Here is a 24,393-nt window from a genome sequence, read left to right on the forward strand (position 1 = left end):
AGACTGAGGTTCCGTGCCTGATTGTGGAGGGATGGGGAGTGGGGTGAGGCACATGCAGAAAACCTGAGTTGGAGTAGCAGACGATATAAGAGCCCTGCAGCTCGTGTCCTCTCCCGCACCAGGCTTCGTGACCCCATCACCCCCATCCTCGCCCAGCTCCAAAGGCTCCCCATCCCCCAGAGGATAGAATTAAAAATCCTTGTACTCGCCTTCAAGGCCCTCCACGGAATTGCCCCTCCTTACTTTGCGACCTGTTGACCCCACATCAACCTGTCCGTTCCCTCCACTTAGCCCGCCCCACCATTGGCGGTCGGGCCTTCAGGCTTTCTGCCCCCACCCTGTGGAACTCCATCCCACATTGCCTTTGCCCTCGTTCCCTCCCTTACCTCCTTCAAAGTGCATCTCAAAACCCTCCTCTTCAACTGAGCCTTAGGCCACCCTCCCTGCCCTCCCCGCCCTCTATCCTGCTTGATCCCAACCCCCAGCTCGGGTTCAAATCCCTGACTATCCAGCGCTTTGAGACATCCTCCCGACCTGAAAGGCACTATACCAATGTAATTTTGTATTGTTTTGTAAGACGGAGAGTTGGGCCAGCAAGAAAATGAAGGAATTTGAAGGTCAGGATGAATTCAGTCAACAATATGTGAACAGCACTGTGTGGGCAGCACAAGAGTACTGATGCACCCAAACATCACATTGTTTCAAGATGTTATTTCACCTGTTTGATTTTGTGCCATGTGGTGACAATGTGGATCTCACTGCCAGAAACTGGTTAAACTCTACCTTTCCTCCTCTACCCTCAACTCTACGACCACCGATGTCCTGACAGCCTGCCTGTCCGACATCGAGTCCTGGACGAGAGATAACTTTCTCCAGCTCAACGTCCGCAAGTCTGAGGCCCTCCTGATTGGCTCGCGTCAGCGCCTCCGCACCTCAGGCGCTGACAGCATCAGCATCCAAGGCTGCACTCTCCACCTCTCAAAGCCAGTCAGGAACCTCGGGGTTCTGTTCGACCCTGAGCTGTCCTTTCTCCCCCATATCCGCGCCACAACTGGCACCGCCTTCCATCACCTCCGGAATGTCGCCAGACTACGGCACTACCTCACCCCTCACGCTGCTGAAACTCTGGTCCACGCCTTTATCACCTCAAGGCTGGACTATGGGAACTCTCTCCTCGCCGGCCTTCCCGGCACCTCCCTCCACAAGCTGCAGGTCATTCAGAACTCTGCAGCTCGTGTACTGTCCCGCACCAGGCTTCGGGACCACATCACTCCCACCCTCGCTCGCCTCCACTGGCTCCCCGTCCCCCAGAGGATCGAATTCAAGATCCTCATCCTCACCTACAAGGCCATTCACGGCCTTGCTCCCTCCTACCTCTCCGACCTACTATCCCCCTACCTACCCGCCCGTACCCTCCGTTCCTCTGGCTCCGGTCTGCTCCATATCCCCCGCCCCAACCGCCCTACCATCGGTGGCCGGGCCTTCAGCCTCTCAGCCCCCAGGCTCTGGAACTCCATCCCCCAGTGCCTTCGCCGCTTCCTCCCTTTCCTCCTTCATGGCCGGTCTCAAGACCTTTCTCTTTGACCGTGCCTTCAGCTCCCCTCTCGACTCTCTACCCCCTCCTCGCTCCCTCCCTTCCCTCCCCTCACCCTTACCATTTCCCCCAATGCTCGGGTCCTGACCCAACTGTACAGCGCCTTGGGACGTCCTCCCGACGTGAAAGGCGCTCAATAAATGGAATCTTGTTGTTGTTGTTGTTGTTAAAGCAGAAAACATCAATGCATTTAAGAGGAAGCTCAATGCATGTATAGGGGAGAAGGGAATATACCAGTTTGGGAGGGGAAAGGGAGTAAGGATGGATAGATACCCATGTGGAGAATAAACCCAAGTATGGGCCAGTTAGGCTGAATGGTGTGTTTCTGAATATAAACTGAATATCATTTCTAATACTGATTTGTCCTATCTAATTGATAAATAAGGATAGAAAAGTGGTATGAGGAAAAGGCGTAGAATTTAGATTAATAGACCCGTTATGATTTTACAAACTGACAGAAGAGGCTCGATGGGCTGAATGGCCTTTATCTTTGACATTTAAATAACAATGAAGTGTTAACTTTGGAACATGCTACAGAATGCTAGAAAACTGTGGATTTGCTCATGGTTAGTTGTAGATTTGCTCGCTTCCAGGATTGGTCCCTAACAGTGGCCTCTGTGTTATTCTCTTATGTAAAGAAGAGAAGACATGCATACATGACTGGAACTGCTCTTTATTAATATAATAATCTTATTGAGTGATTCAGACAGCTATTACAGCCCTCAGCAATCTTAATTGTTCAAGCAATTTCCTCTTATGGGTATAAAGCATTTTTCCATGTAACATTTTACTTCCATTTGGGAACACTAAGAGAAATTCCCATTAAAACCTTGCATGAATTATTGTTGCTACAAAATGATGACAGGAATGAATTCATGGAGGATAATAGCTGTCGGGCAGTAAGTTAAGAGGCAGTAATTCAGATGCTAAGGTTTGAGCAAGAGCAAAGCTTGAATCAGTTACAAATGTCAGCAGAACTGTGAAATTGAATAATTACCTTAAATGCACCACACATTCTATTAACTTTTCTTTACAGGAGATATATATTGAGATATATATATATTGAGATATATATATATATATTGCTTAGTTTATTTTATTTTTACTATGTGGTGTCATCATGTACTATGTGTGATACGGGGATAGGGTGCCTGTCAGGGAAAAGAATGACAAGGTTAAAATATTCTACAATCTGAAAATACAGTATAAAAGCATCTTACGACATTCTGTACCTTTCCTCCAGTTCTTACTTGCCATCATCTTGGTATTGTGGAGTCCTGTAGCTCAGTGGTTAGAGCACTCGCTTTGCAAGTGAGAGACCTGAGTTCAATTCCAGGCAGGGCGAAACCTTGGGCAAGTTTCCTTACTCCACACGCCTAATAATAATCCCTCCAAAAAAAACAAAAAAACAAAAACAATAATTAAATTGGTCATTTTCAATCTACGACTGTTTGTGGGACATTGCTGTGCGCAATTGGCTGCCGCGTTCGCCCACAAATATACAGTCAATTCACTTTACAGTGTGTTCTGTGAAGCGCTTTGGGACGTCCTCCCGACGTGAAAAGCGCTATATCAAATGCAAGGATTATTATTATTATTATTATTATTGAGATTCTATTTACATAGGTTATTGGGAACGGTGTAAAGATTTGAAAGAACGGTATAAATGTCAGACTTTGGGATTGTGATTGTGATTCTTTCCCCATTTTTCAAGCAAATTTGTTACTGAATTTTGGATTGAATGGCGCAATTTCAACCTCAATGTGTGACTGTGCAAAAGTCATCACATTGCTAAGTTGATGAAAACAAATGTTTCTCAAAATTCCAAGTGAGAAATCAGAGCAGAAACGGAATATGCTGTCAATAATTTAATGTAACTTAGACCTGTAAATTGATGTGATCCTTGTGGACCTCTTAAAGCAATTCTATTGCATTATCTCTTGCTTCTCTGGGCGAAGAATTCAAGTGAAGTTCTGAAGTGTGTTTATATGAATACTGAGGGGGCCACAGCATGGCAGATTCATTTCTCTTTGGCTGGAGTAATCTACTTACACAGCAACAGAAGGCAAACCATGGGGGAGAAATTCTGCCTGGGTCTAGACTTAGANTTTTTTTGTTAAGATTTTAGAGCGTGCAAGGTTTGGATGTTTCTTGAGTTTTACTTGTGAAATAGGTTTTCAGTGGACTCCATGCCACTCATTTAGGCTCATGAGGAAATGGTTCAAATTACTGAGTAGAGAAGATTGAGAAGTAATATGCCAGAGGTGTTTAAGATAACGAAGGGGTTTCAGAGGATAAATGATGAGGGACTTTTATTCACTGCTAGATGATTTGATAGGTGATTTGAGCACAAGAGGACATGATTTTCAGATTATAATTAGAAGCGTGAAAGGGAGAAGTTAGAAAGAATGTTGCTTCCCAGAGAGTGATCAGAGTATGCCAAGTTTCAGAGCTGATCGATTAGGTCATCTAAAAGTAAAATTAGATAAATACATGCAAAAGAAGGGTATTAGGGAGGATGGGGAAAGACGAGGGAATTGGGATTAGGACAGATGGCTTCATTGGAGGAGCAAAACCAACAGTAATAGAAAGGGTCAAATGGCATCTTACTACGTCATAGATTTATAATAGACAAAGGTCAACAACTGAGACTTCAGAATATCTGTCTGTGCCCAGCTTTATTTTCTTACCCTTGGTGGTTGCTTTCCTCAGCTTGGTTCAACACCAGCACAGGAACGCTTAAGTTTTACAGAGTACTGTAGTTGATTATATCTAGAGTTACACTATTTCACTTTAATCACAGTCTCTACTGGATATTTATCCGGCTCCTTTTTAAAAACTATAACTCTGCCCTGATTACTTACTTAGTATTTTCACTGCTCAGTGTTAAGATAAGTAATGCCAACCAGGAGGACCTCCCACTTGTGTTGTTATCTGTTATCAGTAGTAGTATTAGCTAGGTAGTAATAATAATAATCCTTGCATTTGATATTGCACCTTATCACACTGTCTTATCAAACGCCTTATCAAGCAGTCTGGGAAGCTACCACGGGTGAAGGGCACTATGTAAATGGAAGTTGTTGTTGTTGTCGAGACGTCTCAAAGTGCTTCACAGAATATATTGTAAAGTGTGTATTGTATGAGCGAAACGTAGCTACTGCAATGTCCCACAAACAGCCATGGAGTGAGTGACCAATTTTTTATTCGGGGTATTGTTGGTCACGACATCAGGAGCAAACTCCCTTCTCAATTTGAATAATGCCATCTTTAACGTCCAATTGAACAGACAGACAGAACCTTGGTTTAACATCTCATCCGAATGACAGTACCTCAACAATGCAACACATCTCCATCGCTGCATTGGAGTGTCAGCTTAGATGATGTGATTCCAAGTCTCGTTGTGCGCCTTGAACTCATAACTTTATGACTCAGAGGCAAGAGTGCTACACTGAGCCAGGCTGACACTCACACTGGTTGAAGGGGAGCTACAATTGAGTTCAGCTGCCCTGGTTTAGGGAGGGGTAAAGTCAATCTGCTCTTGCACAAAGATGTTTTAGTAAGGTCAGCATCAGCTGTGACTTCTTCCATCATCCCACAGTTGACCAGTTTGATGGCACTATGTAGGCAAACACACAAAGATCACTTGACCGAGGAATAGAGGGCAGGTCAAAATAATTTCCTGCTCTTGTCATGAAGCAGAATGTAGTCCAGCAAGAGTCAGCACCACATTCTCCAACAGAGAAACTGAAACCATTTGGAGAGGAAAGCGAGAGCTAGCTCAGCTCTGTCTGTTTATTTTAAATAAATGTTAATGATCACAAAGTTTTGTTGATGGGGGGAGAAAGAGTGGAGAAGTCCAGCTGGTAAGGTAACATTTTAAAATGATGCATTATGTGTTAATGAAGGGTCACGCCACACTGTTAACATTTTCACAAGAGGGCAGTGCAGCTCTGGCAAGGGATTGAATTCTGCTCATGCTTGACAAAGTAAAACATCCATGGAATAATATTTTTTTAAAAGAAAAATCAATCACCATTGGTACTGGTGGGAATATTCTGTTTGCAAGCAGTTGGGGAAGAGATCACACTCTCATGTAAATGATATTGAAAATGTTGGAACATCCCTGAGGAAACAGTTTGAAATTCACATCACAGAATTCCTCCTTGACTAATTTATTTCATAATTAAAAACTGCTCCTCCCAGCTGGGGGCTTAGCAGGTGAACGACATGGACAGGAAAAGGGTCTGGTCCTTGTGTGGGTTACACTAGCACAATTAGAATGAATTTCAGTGCTATTGTATGTCCAATTTTTTTTCACAAAAGCCCTGCATGATGAGATGACTTGAAGGAAATGGGCAAGAACATCCACGTTACTCAGCGTTGCAAGGTTCTGTACAGCTTATGCTGCAAACTAGCTCTGACGGAGAATGACAGGCCTCAATTCTGATGATATATCCTGCAAAATGAGAAAGGATAGAGATAGAGGCACTTTTGCGCTTGCCATCAATTCTATGAAACCCAATTTAACACAAATGTTTCAATCCCATATTCACTGAATTGGCTTTCTCAATTTTATTTGTGTTTGAATGTTTTTTAATTTCTTCCCAAAAAAGGAGAAAAAAAGTGTTTACAAACCAGAAGTTTCCACAAAAGGCCTGAAACTTTCTACAATTGGTCAGATAGCAAAATACTGGCCTTCAGATGAGTTTGGGTCGCATTTGGGATTGCGATATGTTACAATGTTTTGTTTCACAAATCCTGCAATTTCAGTTGGAAACCCTAAGTCATTATAAGCGCAGCAAATTCTAATTTGTGAATAATGCATTTTTGAAGTCCAATATTTGTATCATTAGAAATTTGCTCAGTTTAGAATTTTTTTTACAGAAGTAATAATAATCTTTACATTTTATATAGCACCTTATCCCATCGTAAACATCGCAAAACACTTCACAGGATGTGTTTGTACAGGAGGCTTTTATAATCATTGTAGAACACTAAGGTTAATTTCAATTCATGGACCATGGTTCAACAATCTCATATATTAAAAAAAATGTTTCTTTGCATCTCCTGATCTCTGCTTCTCAATTCATATCTCCACCGTTCTGTCAATTTTCTCTGTGAAGCGCTTTGAGAACATCTCAAAGACATGATAAAGCACTATATCAAATGCAAGAATTATTATTAATGTTACAATTCTTGCACTTTAAATCTCCCTTTCTCTTCACTTTCCCTCTTTCTTCCTTTTCCACCATCTCCCTGTGCTTGCAAATTTTCCCATTCTACTCCTAAGGCCCCAAATTCCAAGACCTTTCTTCAATCCCGTCTTAATTTGGTAGCCATTTTTCCGCCATTCACAAAAATAGATCTGTTTCCACACTAAACTGGAATTGTAAAATATTTCTGGATTCTGCACAGTTTTAAGACAAAATGTCCTAACAGGCTAAGCCTAGGTGGAATATTATGATGTTATGCTTTGTTACTCACATCTTTATTCGTGTCTCACTTTCCAGTTAGCTTGAAATTGCACTGTCAGAGCTTAGATCACTGAACCTTCAGAGAGAAAGCTGAAAGTAAAGCAGCTCTGTGCAGGGGATGGTAAGCCGACAGGGTTAAGTGGCCCTCAGCTGGGAACCAACAACAGATGCACGGTTGGACAAATTTACATTCGATAACATAAATCAAAGGACGGAAAAACAATTGATATAGACTCAATGGGCATTTTAATGATCTGAATTTCCAGGAGGCTACAGCGATTGCCAAGTGTAAAAGCAGTTAAAACTGTATCTGTGTTAGAGAGGGAGAAAAAAGAGAGAAAAAGAGACTTTCAAATCGTTTGCCCTGGTTGATTTGACTAATTGGTTTAAGTAGCATAGTTAATTAAAATCCATAAAAGCCAACATGCACCTGAGACATGACCACAACACAATTCCCACCTACTTAACTGATCGGTTTTGTAAAACATCACATTTCTGATGACACAACAGATTCTCCTACACAATATAAAGATTTGCAGTGTGTCCTAACAGAGAGCTTGACAGAAGCAATGGGAGCACAAACAAATTGCAGGAGAATTTTGCAATGGGCAACCTTTCTGAACAAGACAGGGAAGGAAGATGTACTATGCCCCTGGGTTTCTTCACAGTCTGTGAAGAAAGCAAGCACAGGATTCCCATCTGCTGTGGCTTTCCTCACAGGAAGATAATACTTTGTGCACAGAGTCTTTGAACTAAATAACCAGAATGGGTTCTATAAAATATTAACAAGAACTTAGGAAAAATAACACAAAAGTCCATTGCTAAAGCTCACCCATAATCTTCTTATACTCAGTACGAGTCTAGCAAATTAATAATGTATAATTGGCCTTTTTCCATCTCCTCAAATGGTTACATGTTCCGTGCTGGAAGCAGCTGTTTTGCAAATAATTATCCTCTGAATAAATTGTGTGCTTTGTGACATTAAAAGGGAGTCTTTCCTTTGTATGCACAATGTTCTTCACTAAAGTGGAGTCCCGTAGTTTAGTGGTTAGAGCACTTGCCTCGCAAGTGGGAGGACCTGGGTTTGATTCCTAGCAGGGTGAAATGTTCGGCAAGTTTCATTACACCACACACCTCTGTTTATTTAGCAATAAGTAGGAACCTGTTTTTTAGTTGATTGTCAGATCACTTTTCTGTGGCCAATAATCCCTCAAAAAAATAATAAATTGGTCACTCAATCCACGATTGTTAGTGGGACACTGCTGTGCACAATCGTCTGCCGCGTTTCGCCCCCAAATATACAGTCAATTCGCTTTACGTTATATTTTGAGAAGCGTTTTGAGATGTCTAGAAGACGTTGAAAGGTGCAAAACAAATGCAAGGATTATTATTGTTATAAAGTATTTGTTTCCCTCTCCCCTCCCCCGGCCGTACACTAAGAGCAGCAGAGTAGCTAAACATCAGGGGAAGTTATCCCTCCTTCGTGTTATCTCCCCTAAAGATCATTCGCTGTGAGAAGGTAAGTGTTGATTACTGTTGAGTTCTCAATCACTTCCTACAGGTGAGGGACACACAAGGAATATATCAATGCGGGGTGGGGATAGGGTCTCCCTGATCCACATGGGTGGAAAAGTCTTGAATTAGTACGCTTTGCTCTCAGCTTCAAAGCATACAGAGCATGAGTAGTCCATGGATAACTGGAAAGAAAATAAATGAACTGATTCTTTCCCAGAAATGTATTTTTGTGTGTATCATCTGATGCTAGTTGGTGGTACTCTCACCGCTGAGTTAGAAGGTCGTGGGTTTGAGCATCATGGCGGGACTTTGAACTCACATAGTCTAAGATGACATTGCTATGCAGTGCTGGGAGTGTGTTGTATTGTTGGAGGTTCTGTTCTTCAGTGAGTCATTAAACCAAGGCCCCGTTTGCATGTTCAGCTGGATGTTGAAGATACCATGGCACTATTTGGAACGGGAAAAGGATTCCTCCCAGTATCTTGGCCAACAATCTCCCACATAAATTTGGTCATTCACCTCATGGCTGTTTGTGGGACATTGTTGTGGACAAATATTCTGCCGCATTCACCTACAAAATACATGGTCACTATACTTTCCAGTACATCCTGTGAAGTGCTTTGAAACATCCTCCAAATGTGAGAGCTATATAAAATGTAAGGATTATTTTTTATTATTTCCTCCTCCCTAAAAAAAATCTCCCCGTTTCCACTGCTTGTAATTGTTTTTCATTTTTCAATTCAAAATCACTTTAGTTAGTGACATTTTGACAAAGTGTCTGGAATTTCTCTTTAATACGTTGTAATATGCCTTGTGATGTGTTCTTCATACAGAGCAGCAACCTATTCATCTTCCGCCTGGCAGAGTTACTTGGACACTGGCCTCCCATTGTTTGCAAATGGAAGAAAAGATACACATGGGATCCTCATTACCTTGCCAGCATTTATAAAATATAAAGTGGCTAAAATGTGGGATGGGATTATAACAAGTACAAAAAAGCAGCTGTGTTGTGTCTTGAGAATTCGGATTGAACATTACCTGAGTTAAGGAGAACAATTTCTTTCCACCAGACCACTCAGAATTGAATCGCTGCCATGATTAAATTTATTGCATTGAGTAAATCCTTATTCAGTTTTGATTCTTAGCCAACTAGCACTGATTTTTAACTTAAAATATTTACTTTTAAAACATTGTTAGGCTACAACCTGGCAGAGAAGCATGAAAGCAGAACTTGTTGTGCCGATTCAATTCTGAATGGACTTGAGATAAAAATCATTTTCAGGGAGTTGGTGGTGGGGGTTCAGTTCCAAACCTGTCATTAAAGACGGGTTTTTCAAAAGACACAAAACAACTGCCTAACCCTAGTCTTGAAAATAAAACAGAAGCCAATCACAGACTCACTGAGTGCCTGCAGTTCAGATCCAGGAGCTGAGTTATTTAGTGCATGGTTGTATTGCACCACAGTCAAGATCATAGTCGAAGCACTCTGAGATCCCACCCAGCATGGAGGGCGCTATATAAATGAAAGTTCTTGTTGTTGATCAAGGCGCCTGCCACTTAAAATAACAGGCTGAGTAAAAGAAAAAAACACGGGCTCAGAATACAAAATCCTATTGTTCAAATAGAACTATGAGAATGCTTTGAATGTTAACATATTGGTGGAGCGCTGTGTCACCCCCAGAGATGTTTCGGACAAACCCATAGGAACGACGAGTAGGAGCCACTCGATAACATTGTGGAGGTCGTTGAGGTGGTCATAATCCTGATCACGTTTTGAAACCTATTCAAAAACCATGCCATTGTAAAGATCACAGGAAACTCCATCGCTGGTTTTCTTACCAGTTTGAAAGAAAGGTGCGGGAGAAGAGAACTTCATTATATAAATTGTGAAATGATGGAGTTGGGTGAAAGCAGGATGTAGGGGGTAATGTTTGCGGCATTTCATAACCTAGTGTTAAATTAACACAAAAATATCAGGTTTCCCTTGTGCCATTGTACCATTTGGGGATTTAAAAGCATCATTTCAAAATTGCAGGACAGGAAGATGAGTCAATAAGGTTGTTTTTCTGTCTCTTCAGCTGAAAATCTACCATTAACGGTAGGTGAGAGGGAGCTGTGGAGGTAAGGTTTCAAGATGGTCTGTGGAAGCTAGTGGCCTCGGGGTAGTGTAGTGAGGTGCACTTGATCAGTGGGTTAGTTTATTGTCAGTGTAATATAAAGAATCATGTTACCAGCAAGAAATAATGTGTTCCCTTTGTTCATTAACATGAGGAACGCATCATGAAATGCCGCAAGCTTCACTACAACTTCGAATAAAACCAAAAGATAGAAACTGAAACAATAATTTAAAACACTCAAGAATTGTTTTATAACAGAGATTAGAAAGAACTATTTTTCTTCAAAGATTGATAAATCTCTTGATTTATTGGCTGTTTTGGGGACATTGCTATGTGCAACTTGGCTGCTGTATTTGCTTGCAAAATATAGTCACCGCACTTTACAAGAAATCCTGTGAAGCACTTTGAGACGTCCTCGTTACCTGAAAGGTCCTATATTAAAAGCATTTATTATAAATGTTGCCTGCAAGTGAAACAAAAATATTAAGGAGATTAAAAATTAAGCTAGATCAATATTGAGTAAAAAAGGTTAGTGAAAGGATGAGCCTTGGTGGGAAAGTAACCATTTTTCATTGCGGTTTCTTATGTTTGAATTTGTTTGGTTTATATATGCTGAAGTGCATTGTGCGTGCTTTAAAATTTCTCTAATTAACTCACTTTAGTTTCTGTTGCCTGCCTCTGGCAGCTGGGAACTCTTAGAGAGATGAATTGGATTTTGGATGTTTTCCACCTGACTCTCTGCATGGTTATAAATTAGTCATGGCTGTTGACAGGGTCCGTTAATGGTCACCATTCACCCTGCTGAAGAAAACAAGAGTTACCAAGTAAACCATAGAACATAGTGAGCGAAGTGACAATATAACGGATGTTAAAAACAGAGGTCAAACCATTTGCTTCCACATTGCAATGCCTTGAAAACATTTTATGTTTTAATGCGTGTTTTCTTTTCATTCAAGGGAGCTGTAGCAGCATGCGTTTTTTTTAATAGTGATCTCCATTCTCCTGTTCCATAATGACCTGGGATTGTGTGATTTTGTCAATTTATTATTATGGGAGGAGGGGGGAATGGGGGAGAATGTAAATTGTAATTCACTCAATAAATTAAAATCAATTTTGCATGAGCACTGAGGTTCATTGACACTATGCTCCTGGCAGTAACCAGGGGTATTCCATCCGCCAGTAAAGGTCATTTTAATTGTGACCTTTGTGAGCTGCAGAGGAAACAAGTGCACAGATGCAACCATGCATCATTGAGAATTCACTGTAAAACTAAACTGAAAAGGGCAAATACTTAATTGCATTATTTCCCTGAATGAAACTACAAGTTTAATAGTCAATCAAGCATCGGTAAGCCAAAATTTGAGATGCGTGCTACAGAAATAGCAAAATATATTGAATCACTAAGTGATGTGCATGTAATACCATCCAGTCAAATGTCCCTTTATAATGTAGAACTGCTTCAGCTCCAAAGATCTCTGTAAGCCTGAAGGCTTTGATGCTGTGGACAGTGTTCTGCTTAAACCAATTCTACAATTCCACAGCACCTGCAGCAACAGAAACACAACTCTTTTGGCTTTGTTTGGAAGGAGAGGTGGTCAGTTTGGTTTCCTCCTGCACCGTCTCCCTCACCTCTGCAGAAGGATATACATATATAATTTGGAACTTTGGAGGAACTGGAAAGGAAAGCAATAACTATTGCAGGTGTGTGTGTGTGGTGTGTAAGAAAGAATGTGAGAGAGAGAGACTGAGTGCAAGAGAGAAGGGGGAGGGGAGAAATCGGGAGGGAAGGAATGGGGATTAGGACCAGAGGTGAGGAAAGGATCACCTATGAGATGAGAATCCTGTTGCCCAAGAGTACAAGGAGAGTCTCCCTGAATATGGCAGCAATTTCTACATTTTCGACAAAATTTGGCTTTATAGAGAGCGAAGAGTTATTGAATAATAAATAAATATTTGGCACAAAAGTGGAAGCATCACTTCTTGGAGGCTACGTTAGCAATAGAAGAAATGTTAAAATTTCACTCAAACATTGTGATATCATACGTCTAATACGTCTTAAAGAAATTATGATATTTTTGGTTTTCTTTGGATAATAGGATTGCATTTATCCACTGAGTCATCCCAGAGTTTTGTTCTTTCTAGGGGTGAGCAGAGTAATTGCAGACCCTTCCTTATCTCCAAGCTTAGAACTGGTTAAAACTACATTTTCTCACAAAGTATTTTGGAACATGCCCAAAGAAAGTAGGTATCTGATATTTTGACCTATTGATGAACATGCTGCAGAGGCAATCATCCAGTGAAGACAGAAGAATCTGTATCAAAGCAGCATCCTCTGATCCTAATTTGAACTTTCTGGATGTTATCAGATATCAGAGTTAATGTGAAACAGAAGCCCAACCACATTCCACCCAATTTGGGATACCATTTATCTTATTTTATGGTAATTTGAACAACAGAATCAATTTAGGGTCGAATCCCAGGAATTATTTCGTATTGGCAAGGATCTTTAAGAAGCAGGAAGAAAATAAGCCTGGTGTCATGAAAAAGGCAATTTACTGCACAGTGCTTGCTAAGTGAGGAAGACAGAAACAGTAAAGCATCCCAGAAATTAATTAAGGGGGTGATGGACTCATGGAGCTTGATGTGGGAGAGACTATGGGATGTAAATTTTAGAAGGTCCGTTGCTTGTGTGGAGGGAGAAGGTGGGGAGTCTAGCAAACCAGACCCTTGAATAATAGAGCCCAGTGATGAAAGCAGAGATGAGGATCTCAGCAGCCTGAAGGATAGGTTGTGCTGGAAATGGATGATGTTGTAGAGGTGAGAGATGGCAGAGCTGGTGAGCGCACAGATGTAGGGTTTGAAGGCTAGTTGGAGGTCAAACAAGGTTCTGCACTGTCTTCTGCACTGAGGTGGTGGATGGCACAAACATCCCTCAAGAAAATAAAGCAATAATAAATTGGTCACTTCAATCCTTGACTGTTTGTGGGACACTGCTGTGCGCAATTGGCTGCCGTGTTTCGCCCACAAATATACAGTTAATTCACTTTACAGTATATTCTGTGAAGCACTTTGAAAAGTGCTACAACAACAACTTGGATTTATATAGCGCCCTCCACGCTGGACGGCGTCTCAGAGCGCTTTACAGTAACGGATCCTGGGACCTAGCCAGGTGGAGGGGGAGGAAGGTGGCCGGTTGAAAAGAAGGTCTTCAGCAGAGTCCTGAAATTGGGAAAGGAAGGAGCGAGGTGAAGGGAGTGAGGAAGGGAGTTCCAGAGCCTCGGGGCATAGTGGCTGAAGGCACGGCCGCTGAGGGTGGAGCGGAGGACTCAGGGGACAAGGAGGAGGCCAGACCCGGAGGAACGAAGGCAACGGGTACTGTTTTGAGGAGAGAGGTCAGAGAGGTAAGGGGTGCAGAGGAGTGCAGGGACTTGAATACAAGCGTGAGGATCTTGAAATCGATTGCTATATCAAAGGCAAGGATTATTAGTATTATTTTTATGCCAGTCAATGTGGTCAGCATCTGACAGGCAGTGGGAAAGCTTCCCAGGTAGTGGTTTCAATGACAAGCTTTGGGGGATTGATTGGAAGAAATGTAATCAAGATTTTGTTTTTGGTCTGCTGGGTATCTGACACATGAGGAAAGAGGATCCACGACAAACTGAAAGTTCCATATATGCTATATATATATATATACCGTGAAATCCCCACGCATAAAAGACACACATATATATGTGTGCGTGTGTCTTTTATGCATGGGAATTTCCCTGTGTCTGGAATTGAATGCACTCTTTCTGGAAGGAGCACCTTGCTTATCCAAGTCCCAGCCTCCACATCTGTTATTTCCCTTTCAGACAGTGACAAAGCATATGTATGATCTGTGACATCGCCAGGTCCCTTACCCAGTGACATCACCACATTGTAACGCCGTTGATTTGCATGGAAGAAAACCTGGGACTGATGATTCATATAAATACATGGTTCAATGCCAAAATGAGTGCACAAAAGTGGTATGAAATTCTTCAGTTACAAACTGAAGAATTACAGATTCAAAAATTACAAAAGTTACAGCTTTTCTAATTGAGAGAACAAGTCATTACCTTTGATGTGCTTTGTAGAATTCCTGTTTATTCGGCACCTTTGGAGTTAAATGTACTAAAGTCTAGTGCAATGTTTTACTCCCCAGAAGGTATTTGTAGACAGGAAAGTGTCCCAAGCTATTGTTCCCAGACTTGCTACTCAATTAAGAAGATGTTATTACAGATAACACTAAGGTGTGAACCTGTGAATGTCTTAAGCACATACTCTTTCCTGGGCCTTTGAATTACTACTTACTTAAAAATCCAGGTGTTTTTCAATACATTGCTTTTCTCTCAACTACTGCTTCCTGAATAATAATTGGCAACATCATCTTGGAGTTTCTCTAACTTGCCCCTCCCTCCCATCTTCAAAACCTAACAGACATGTGGAAAACCATCACCGTGCTGAAAACTATTCAAATCAGACTAAGACTTCAATGTAGTCATGCCACTTAGGCATGGAAATTTCTCTTTGTCTGGCTTGAATAGAATGTACACTCTCTTTCTGGAGGGACACATCGTCCTTACCTAATTCAGGTCTAGGTCAGCAGGAGCCAAGGCTTGGGGAACACAAGAGTGTGTGTTGAGGTACTGTTGGAGTTTAACAAGCTAAAACTGCATAGCTTGCTTTTTATTACAAGCACTATCTTAAGATTGTTGCTGCTTGTCCAGCCCATCTAAGACCACCATACTGATTAGGCTTTGACTCGCGGGGTTAACAGGGCCCTTGTGGGATTAGTCACGCTCCAGTGAATGGTCTGCTCCTCCAAGACTTGCTGCCTGGCATCAGCAGTGTCTTGGAGTAATGCAGACCTACTGGCTCATGAACGAGACAACCAAGACCAATTTCGATATTCTATTGGATAATAAGTACCAGTAACTCCCAGCGAGACTCTTGGTGAATAACACAACTCAGCATGAAATGCATGAGAGCTTTGCCACCATCCTGCTGCCCACAGAACGAACATATATTGTTACCTATTAAGCGATGGCTGTGAAATTGGAAGTCCAGAGCTTCAGTGACAGCTACTCACTCTTTGCATAGCAATCAAAATAGGCACCTAGTCCTACCTATATGACAGATGTCAGATGACAAAATGGAGCAGCTGTATCCTAGCCTCAGAGTTTACTCATCAGCCATTTGATAAATATCAGACAGTGGGATCCACCAGCAATAGATGAGACTTGATCCTGAATTTGACTGTGTGAGTAGCTTAGAGTAGAGGCCATTATTCATTCATTATAGATAGGCCAATGATGGTAGGAGAGTTATTACCTCAGATCTGTTGTAAAAAAGCCAGCTGCACACACAGGCAGGAAGTTAAAAACATCTGATTGCACCTATACAAATACTGACCTCAGTCAAATTCCAACCTCTCCCCTCACTATGACATCACCTGCCCTTCTGTGTAGATGTGCGGAACGTTGAGACTATTGCAGACTGGTAATCTTGTAGATATTACAACAATATTGTGCCTCAAACCATGTCATTACACCTTTCTGTTTGTAAGCACCTGGTAAAGTGGCATCCCACTTGTTTTTGATTCCCCTTCACTTTGGAGAAGTGCAATTAGTTTGCATTATGCAAACAGCAATTAGCAGGGATCCTGTCTCTGTTCAGTGCACTAATTAATGTCATCAGTGAGGAGCAGAGAATCAATCATTCTGGAGAACACTTCAATGAGGTCCAGGATATGATGCTTCTTTTAGGCTTGGTTTATATTGTGCTTCCCTCTACACAATAAGTGATCCTATAGTGGTGCCACTTACACTTGAGTAGTCCTCCCTACCCAGCCCATTAGTAGAAAATCTCTGTGTCTTCAGGATTTCCTTCCGCGCAGGAGATAGTGCTATTAATTTTTTTCATTTGATACAGGGCCTATAACATCAGAAGTTTGCAAAGTCCTTCACAGGTATTTGTTGCAAAATGTATATTTGTAGGTGAATGTGGCAACCAATTTGCACAGAAATGTCTCACAAACAGCCATGAAGTAAATGATCAATTGATTTGGGGGTTTGTTAGCCAGGAGCACCTGGAAAGACACCCTTTTCCTTTTGAATAATGTTATGGGATTTTTAAGGTCCATTTCTAGATATATTCGGGACCTGCAATATGCAGATGCATAATGTCATGGGAACAAAGAAAAACAAGAATAGGAGGCCATTCAGTCCATTGAATTGTTTATTTGATTTAGGCAGATCTTGTAATTCCAATATCCCACCTTTTCACTTTTCTCATTGCTCTATTATCTATTACAAGAATCTCTATTTCTCCTTTAAATATTCCTATTGATTCAACCTCTACAGGATTCTGGGGAGAAGCATTCCATATGTTCACAATCTTCACTGTATGCATGAAGAAATGGTTCATAACTGTCATCATGTTCCACACCCACCCACACACAAACATCATTGAACTTGAGGCGTGATGACATTGTCCATTTGAGTACATTTGAGATTTGTTCCCATTTGCCTGCTATCTGAATAATGGCAGCAAGCAGACATCTGTGGTTTCTGAGTAGTTTGGGCTGACTATTTGACTGCCAATGGATTGCAGCCAAGCCTGATCCTGTCTGCACCCCTTGCAGCACGAGTTTCTGAATAATAATAATAATAATAATAATCCTTGCATTTGATATAGCGCTTTTCACGTCGGGAGGACGTCCCAAAGCGCTTCACAGAATATACTGTAAAGTGAATTGACTGTATATTTGTGGGCGAACGCGGCAGCCAATTGCGCACAGCAATGTCCCACAAACAGTCGTAGATTGAAAATGACCAATTTATTATTGTTTTGGGTTTTGGAGGATTATTATTAGGCGTGTGGAGTAAGGAAACTTGCCCAAGGTTTCGCCCTGCCTGGAATTGAACTCAGGTCTCTCGCTTGCAAAGCGAGTGCTCTAACCACTGAGCTACAGGACTCCACAGAATAGTTATCAGGCATGAATACCTGGGCTGATTTCCTCTCCTAGCTCAGGGACATTGAGGTTACTTATATCACCTGCCTGGTTGAGATCAACTAACTCAACACAGACCTGTGATGTTCATGTGTGCAAGGCATAATGCTGCATAAGTAGTGTACTCCCATGAACTGGAGAATGGATGAGCTTGTGATTAATGTCATGCTTCACATAAAATCAGTAAAATTACCCACTCTCTCTGGAGACACTGAGGGGCTTGTCCATAATTGTAATCCTTTTCTCACTTCATTTACAAGTCCATACGTCGAAGTTACATGCAGATAGATGTTAGATACCCTTATGTAAGTCTACTGCTCCCTCCCTCACCACACTACTTATAGATTTTACTATTTTCTATCAAATGTAGTTTAATTATCCCCAGCAATCTCCGAATATACTGAGAAGGAAATTTTCAAACTACTTCTGTTTTCTAACATGTTTGTAGTCTATATTTTAGAGATCATTTGGTATTTATGTTTAGGTATCCAGAGCAGGGAAAGCTTCTTGGGAGTCCTGTAGCTCAGTGGTTAGAGCACTCGCCTTGTAAGCAAGACATCTGGGTTCAATTCCAGGCAGGGCGAAACCTTGGGCAAGTTTCCTTACTCCACATGCCTAATAATAATCCCTCCAAAACCAAAAACAATAATAAATTGGTCATTTTCAATCTACGACTGTTTGTGGGACATTGCTGTACGCAATTGGCTGCCGAGTTTCGCCCACAAATATACAGTCAATTCACTTTACAGTCTATTCTGTAAAGCGCTTTGAGACGTCGAGAAGACGTGAAAAGCGCTATATCAAATGCAAGGATTATTATTATTATTCTATATCTAGCACAGACAGTCAGTTTTGTCACATCCAGCTCAGCCATCTGGATACGCTCAAAAATGTCCTCAGATAAAAATAACAATGTTCATTATTCTAACAAAATTAGAGCAATGCCATTGCAGTGTTTTCACAGCTACGTATCCCAGGCAATTGACTGGCATCCGTCTTAAGATCTGGAACTGTAGGAGTGAGGCAGAGCTAACATTAAGGCGAGTGTAAACTTGGTCCCTTATGATATTTTGTCCACAGACATAATATCAGTAGAAATTTCAACTGAATAGAATTCAACAATCTTTTCGAGCTAATCTCGGTTTGGGTATGGTTTGAAAAGTGTATTTCTATTCTACTTCTATTCAGAAAGGTAACAGCATTCCAGTTCTTGTAATGTAAATATATATAGAATACATGTGGACGTAATCTGCATTCATCGTTCCTTTTATCTGTCCACTATCTGATCTCCTGTGTATTTTGTTTTCGCAGGAGAGATTCATAGATAAATATTCCTCTTCACGTGGTCTTGCACAGTGCAGGATAATTCATTTTTCAGATTTTGCTTCCCAAATCAAATCCCAAACCAATCGATCTGATGGCTGTGGAAGATAATTAATAATAATCCTTGCATTTGACATAATGCCTTATCACGTCTTCAAGATGTCTCAAAGTGTTTCACAGATTATTCTGTAAAGTGAATTGACTGTATATTTTGTGGGCTAAACGCGGCAGCCAATTAATGGTTTAAGCGCCTAAAACATAGGGGCTCCAAAGCATTTGTGGAAATATCACAAGCAAAGTACAGTATCACAAGCGGTGTAAAAAGCTTCCTATTCCCATGTGCTGGATTAGCTGCAGCTCTGTCTGCAGCAGTTTGAGTGGATCTCTTCCCATTTAAATAGTTCAAATTGGCAGAGTTTAATCCTTTTCTCCCCTTTCACCTCCATTTCACTGTTGTCTCTGCCTGCAGTGCTTCATTTTGAACCTGATCTGCGATTGCAAACAGAAATTACATTTGTCCTGAGATGCCCTGCATTCTGACCTTCATTTGTTTTTGTAAATTGCCTGAATTGTGCATTTTGAATTAGCTCTGATCTAATCCAGAGCCCCCTGAAGAGTAGGTCTCAAGCTGGTGCTATTCTGGATGCAGGACATTTTAATGTGCCAGCAACGACCCACTGCAAACGAATCCTCCTCATAACAGATGACAGATTGCTCTCCTCTTGAATTATATCATAACACCTATTGCTTCCCATACACAGAAGCCCCCACCCCTGTGCAGCATCTCTTCTCTCAGTTAAACAAGTCGTGACACTCAGCATTGCTCATTTGGCAGTATCACTGCCTGAGGTAACAATATATATATTGCTTTTTACATAGGAGAATGTCTTAAAGGACTTTAAAGAGACAATATTGGAGTCCAAGCAGGGTGGGACGGGGTAAACTATGGGGCAGGGCGTAAGATGCAGGTGCCTGAAGATGCAATAAGTTTTTAGATGGGTTTTTGCAAGCAGGGAGGGTGAGTGTGAGGCAGAGAGGTTTAGGGAGAAAGTTACAGAGAGCAGGAGCAAAGTAGCTGAAAACTTTCAATGGCAGGGCAGAGAAGTTGAAGCAGGTGCGAGTTAGCAGAGTGAGGGATTGGCCAGGGGTAGAGAACAGCAGGATCTCAAAGTGGTAGCCAATACAGCCATGAAACATCCCAGATTTAATCTGTGGACTGTTCTGAGTCAGATCTCTGTTGGGGTGACAGTAAGGATGCTACAGATAACCTTAGCGTTATTGAGTTGGTGAAGAAAATAATCAGGAGGATTTCTGCCACTAATCACTTTCAATTAAAGCATCCATATGCAGCATATGGACATTGGCTGAGGACTGGGCTTGGTTCGTAATACCTTCTACAGTCAAATAAGCTGCCAACATTTGATTTCTGGGCTCACACATCAAGCATAGCTACTTAAGCGAGGGAACTATATGCCAAGCGTGAGTGAATGCCTCCAGGCAAGGAGCAGAGTAACATGGAACCACGTGTGAGCAGTAATTAAAAAATATATATTTACATGTGCAGGAGTATTTCATGTGCACAACTAAATGGACATGTAATCCAATTTGTGTGCGTACACGTTTGTAAGCACATGCACTAAAAAAGTAAATAGAAGGAAAAAAAGGCTTCACTTTTCCAGCAGTTTTGTTTGAGATCTGAGTCCAGATTTGGTCACAAAAGCGCAGCATAAAGCAGGCAATTAACTTGTTTCCTCCATTAATTGTATTGGTCTTTTTTGCTGAAAGAGTCAGATAGCAAGAAAAGACTACTTGTCTCATTTCTGTGTTCAACCAGACAAAGCAGGACTGGAATTCAACCTCAGCGCCATCATAATTAACCACACTTGAAGCATAAATGCTGAGTGTGCTGGCATTAAAGAGAAGTTACAGACTTCAGATAACTTTATATACAGAATCCTGTACAGATGGTTAGACTCCAGTAATACCCTAACCCACATTCTGGGGTCACCAAGCCTTGACTGCTGCTAACCTGGACCTAATGTTGATGGTAAACCTGGAAGCTTCTTAAAATATACGCCTGGCACAAATACATTGTATTCTTCCATCTGCCCTTCTGCCCTGTTAAAAATAAAATGCTTCTGCTTTACATGAGTAGCAACAACAACAACTTGCATTTATATAGCGCCCTTCAACCAGGATAGAGTTGTGGAGCGCTTGCAGGAAATTTGCGCTCATCCAGGCCTTGATGTCTGTCAAACAAGCTGACAGGATGTCAGTGGACTGGGAATTGCAGGTGGAGGAGGATAAGTAGATTTGGGCGTCATCCGCATACATGTGGAAGTTGACCCCATGTCTGCAGATGACATTGCTGAGAGGGAGCATGTAGATGAGAAAAAGAATGGGGCCAAGAATGGAGAATTGGGAAACCCCAGAGGTGATCAGACGGGGGCGGGAGGAGAAACCATTTACTAGATGATTAAGATTGTTGACAGGTTTGGTTCTCGATGCTACATTGGACTGTTTATACATACAGCAGTTTCTCCAGAGTCTACACAGTTGTATAGTGCCCAGCGGCCACTGGTGATGGGAGTTGACTTGTTCACACTACAGTGAGATGTCAGCACCTGTGACAGCGTCTGAACAACTTGGGACGCCAGGTAACCTTGCAGGCCGGCAGTTGTTTTTGAGATTTGAGGTTAATGTTATGGTTGCGCACCTTTTCTCTTTGGATTTGCGAGTCACAACAGCATTGCTGGACATGCAAGTGTGGGCAGACAGTCAGATTCAGCGCCCTGATCGGAACAACATTGGGGACCAGCTCACCACGGAGGTAGTGAAGGTTGCCAATTTGCCCAGCTCACTTGTGTTCTCTTGCCTACAGAGGCATTTACCATCATAAATCATCCTTCCTTCTGAGCCAACAGCACTCAAGTGAGCAGGGTAAATATGGTCCAGCTGCCAATGTGTTCTTGTCAGTGACAGTACTTCAATAAAAATACAGAATGGGATGCAACTTGGCAAAAATGAATAAGGGAGACCAGAAACGTAGACTTTTGCCACAATCACCTTCTGCATAAGATATAAGGACTTTAGCAATATTACTGGCAAGGTACCTGGAGAAAAGGTCTTCCCTGAGGTAGCCAGAGGTTGCAGTGATACAACACCACCACCTTGCCAAAATAAAACAAAACGCACAAGATGTTTTCTCCCTCTGTCCCGATTGTGTTCCCATGCTGTGGAGCGGTAGCATTGTGTCCCAATGTAAACAAGGCAAGTTTACACCGCACCCACAACTTGGGGCGATCTTTAACAAGGTAAAATTCAACCATTTAGAAACGACTTAAATCCTACTTCGTGTGATTCAACCCGAATCAGAATGCGATGGTGGTGCTGATGGTTGTGAGCTGCAATTCAGCTGAGACGTGCGTTGATCTCGTTTTCCCAGTGCTGGATTGTGTGGAATGTCGGCTTCTTTGGGAAGCCCCCTCCTGTGACCAAAGATGCAACCACTTGCTCGGAAATTGAGCCCAAGTATTGGCGCAAGAAACACCCCCAGCTCACTACATGTCATGACTGGACAACTGGTTCCGCTCGAAAGTTCAAAATTCACGTGGCTTTGCTCCAGAGTTTATCGTGATGTGCAGTTTTGACCCTTTAGGATTCAGGGTGGTGGGGTGGGGGGGTCATGTCATTTTTTTAAAAAAAACAACTACTTCCCAGCTCAAGAAAAGAGAAAAAGGGAACTGCGGGTTAGCATCTACACTCCCTCTTCAGCTCGTCTGAGCCTTTGATCTCAGCTGTGCTTTATCCTGAAATACCTATGAAAGCCTTTTCCCTGATCCCCATGTTGACAGCATCATACATGTTAACCTCCTCCCCTCGCTGCTGATTGGCGAGGCTGCTGCCACAGCAGACATCGCTCGCTGCAGTTGATCAGAGCCTTTGGATTTCAAAGAAGGGAAGCGGACAGTGATGTCCCTCTTCCTTGACTTCTTCTGATAGACCAGTAGGAAAGGTCGTAGCAATCAGTTATGGAGAGGTTCCCCAGTGGAGAGTTGAACCACCGAGTGTGAGAACTGGAGAGACTTCCAGTGGTGGTGGTGGTGGTGGTGGTGGAGTGCCATTCAGGCTGTGTGTGAATGGCTGTGGCCCCTTGTGGCTAAGTTTTGCACATTGAATGCAGACTTTTTCATGCTTTGTGGATGATGGAATTCTAAAGATGAAGCAGGTAAGAACGACTGCACTGGTGCCACAACTTTCTGTCTCTTTCTTCCAAGTGTTTTGCACTTTTTTAAAAAAAATATATATATATTTTCTGTCCCTTCCCCTTTGGCGATTGGAAAGGACTCTCTGGATGGTGAGTGAGTGAGTGAGTGAGTGCAGCAAGTGAATGAATGGGAGTCACTGGGTCTCAGGCGATGTCAGTTAATTAGTGACCAGCCATTACCCAGTAGGAAGTCTGGCAAGTTTTTTTTTTGGGGGGTGGGGGGGGTGTCGTCTGGCTTCTTTGATCACTTGTGTGGCAAATAGACACGCGGTGTTGCCCTGGAAACTCGTACTGTAGGTTGGTGGGAACTGAAAGGGATTCTCCTGAGCAGACAAAGAACAGTTTGTTAGCAGAGTTGGTTTGGAAGGATGGAAACGGTGGCAATTGCACCGATGCACAGAGCTTGCAAGGTAGTAAGGTGTGTGTGTGTGGGGGGGGGTCAATTACCTGAACTCATTCCTGACTCCCATTACAATTCATACCTTTAACTTAAGGCAGTGATGTGAGTTTCCAGATTTCTGGCTAAGGTTTTCTCCAGAGTTGCATGACTTACACCCAACCTCCACCACACACAAACACACACAAACACATTACAGATCCTGTTTGGAGAATGGATCACATTCTCATTTGAAATGAAAACGAGAAGTTTGTGTGCAAACCATAACCATAACCTCCAGTGAAAACTGGCAGTGCTATTGCCATCAGTACAACCCCCCCCACCCCAGCCCACCAGCCCACCCCCCAGCCCCAAATCCGTCCACCCCTGCAGCTTAGTGACGGTGATCCTATTCCAAACTTTTTGCAAGTTTGGATTCAGCTCCTGGAGATCTGTAGAAACTCCGAAGTCGTTGGTGCTGATCGTGACTTGCTATTGTGAGGCGTTGCTTTTTTGTTTGTTTGATGTGGACACGAGCAGTGAATGCAAACCCCAACGTGGCTCAAGTCTGTCTGGAAAGTTGGTTGCAATGCGGCTCGAGTTTCTTTGATCCGAGATAACTATTTCAGTGGAGAATCCAACTCGTGGATTGTTTGATAAGTCGGCTCCAAACATCATTCGGAAACTTAACTGA

General features: G+C 42.2%; 1 protein-coding gene across 2 annotated transcripts in view; it reads left to right on the forward strand.

The window, feature by feature from the left end:
• The window catches only part of LOC103177517 (E3 ubiquitin-protein ligase Midline-1), a 211,048-nt gene that overhangs the window by 77,321 nt on the left and 109,334 nt on the right, over nucleotides 1-24,393 (forward strand). The window contains exon 1 of one of the 2 annotated variants that reach the window (XM_007891717.2): nucleotides 23,157-23,284. The exons of the other annotated variant lie outside the window; for it this stretch is intronic. The gene's annotated coding sequence lies outside the window, so the exon portion shown is untranslated. Of the gene's footprint in view, nucleotides 1-23,156; nucleotides 23,285-24,393 lie in introns of those variants that run through there. 2 annotated transcript variants of the gene reach the window in all.

The sequence above is a fragment of the Callorhinchus milii genome, unplaced genomic scaffold (assembly GCF_018977255.1).
Source record: "Callorhinchus milii isolate IMCB2004 unplaced genomic scaffold, IMCB_Cmil_1.0 Scaffold4, whole genome shotgun sequence".
In the NCBI taxonomy this organism is placed as follows: domain Eukaryota; kingdom Metazoa; phylum Chordata; class Chondrichthyes; order Chimaeriformes; family Callorhinchidae; genus Callorhinchus; species Callorhinchus milii.